Source organism: Macrotis lagotis, chromosome 8, assembly GCF_037893015.1.
Source record: "Macrotis lagotis isolate mMagLag1 chromosome 8, bilby.v1.9.chrom.fasta, whole genome shotgun sequence".
Lineage (NCBI taxonomy): Eukaryota > Metazoa > Chordata > Mammalia > Peramelemorphia > Peramelidae > Macrotis > Macrotis lagotis.
The window spans coordinates 49,149,919-49,151,796 of NC_133665.1; the positions used below are offsets into that span (position 1 = coordinate 49,149,919).

At 33.3% G+C, this 1,878-nt stretch overlaps 1 pseudogene; it reads left to right on the forward strand.

Moving 5' to 3' along the window:
• The first annotated feature begins 321 nt into the window (after positions 1-321).
• On the forward strand, positions 322-1,477 carry LOC141496441 (G1/S-specific cyclin-E2 pseudogene; annotated as a pseudogene).
• Positions 1,478-1,878: the final 401 nt, after the last annotated feature.

Here is a 1,878-nt window from a genome sequence, read left to right on the forward strand (position 1 = left end):
GAGAAGATGTGGGAAAATGCACCATTAGTGGACTTATGAAGTGATCCAACCATTCTGGTAAGCCAACAGGCAATAAAACTGTGCATATTCTTTGATCAAGCTATGCCATTATAAGTTCTATAAACAAATTGAATCATAAAAAAGGGGAAAGACCCATATGTACAAAATATTTATAGCAATTCTTTTTGTATTGGCAAAGAATTGGAAATTGAAGGCAGCCCAGCAAGTGGGGAATGGCTGAACAAATTATGGTTTATGAATGTTATGGAGTACTATTGTTCTGTAAGAATTCATGAACAGGAGAATGGATTTGTAGCCAGGATGATGGTGGAGCAGAAGTTTTCAAGAACCCAAAGGAAAAAAATATTGGGACAAGTAGCCATTTCTAATCAAACAGATTATTCACAAGAAATTCAATTTATTCAAGCTAAAAATAGGGAAAACACCTCAGGATGCAAAGAAAACAAGAGGAGAACATGGCTAAGAGGCAGCAATATGAAATTAGAAATTATGTTATTTGTGCAATTGGAGGTTATAACTCCTTGTATTATTGTTGAAACATCACACCAAAAAAAACTATCTTCAGTGACTTTTCTAGATTTACTATTAATAGTTTAAAAAAATTTTTCATAAATCTTTCATCTCTGCCTGACCTAAGTTGGGGATGTTCTAGGGATATTAAACTAAACAAACATTTTGAAATGGTACATTCTAAGAACCACAGCTGAGATCAATTATTCTCTACTGATTTTTAGAGCTATGTGAAGTATATATACTTCACAAGGAAACATTTTATTTTGCACAGGATTTTTTTGATAGATTTGTTTTGACACAAAGGGATCTAAATAAAAATTTCAGTTTATTGGTATTACTTCATTTTTCATTGCTTCAAAATTTAAGGAAATTTATGCTTTTAAATGACAAGAATTTGCTTTTGTCACTGATACTGCTTCCAGTGAAGATGACATCCTAGGGAATGGAACTCATTATATTAAAGGCTTTATAGTGGAAGCTCTATCCAGTAATAGTTGCCTAACTGAATGTCTTTCTCCAAGGCCTCCTAAAGTACTTCTGGGTATTCACAGGAAAAGTTCATTTCAGATAGCCCAGCTCCTGGATCTATGTATTCTCTCTAATTATTCATTAGAATTCCAGCAAAAAATATTAATTACAGCTGCTTTGGGCTATTTTACCTCCTTTGACAACATCAATACCACTTCAGATTTAGACTGGGACACCATTTCAGAATCTGTAGAATCGCTGGTACCTTTTGCCAGACTTGTGAAGGGTGGTCCTCTGGCAAAACTTAAGGTTTTTAAGATTTTTGTAGAAGTCAGACACAATAGGCAAACCTACACAAATTACTTCTATACTGGAGAAAGTCAATTTTGTGCTGACTTTCACAAAAGTGGGACAGTTATCACCAGTGTGCAATGGAGGCATCATGATACCACTGAAGAGCACTAAAGACAATTAACTGACAACATACTGAATGGAGTTGTTCTTACTTTGTAGCTGAAAATTATATTCCTTTTGAAGAACTAAAAAAGCTAAAATACAACTTTAATAATAGACCTTACCAATTCAGAATTATACTGTCATGAACAAGTTAAAAGTCTGCCAGAATTGGAATAATCAGAGTTTAAATGTTAGCAGTCAAAGAAACAACTGAGCTAGTTGACAGACATTAATATTCCATCCCCAGGGTCAGTATAGATTCAGGAACTAAGTAGTCAGATATAATTTTTTATCACAGTTATATTTTTGAGACTCATTTTTGAGAAAGTTAATTCTGATAAGTTAGGAATGTTACTTTCAAGATATTTTGGACATGATTGCTACTTTAAATTGTATTCTGGAAGTTCAAGAATTTGATTG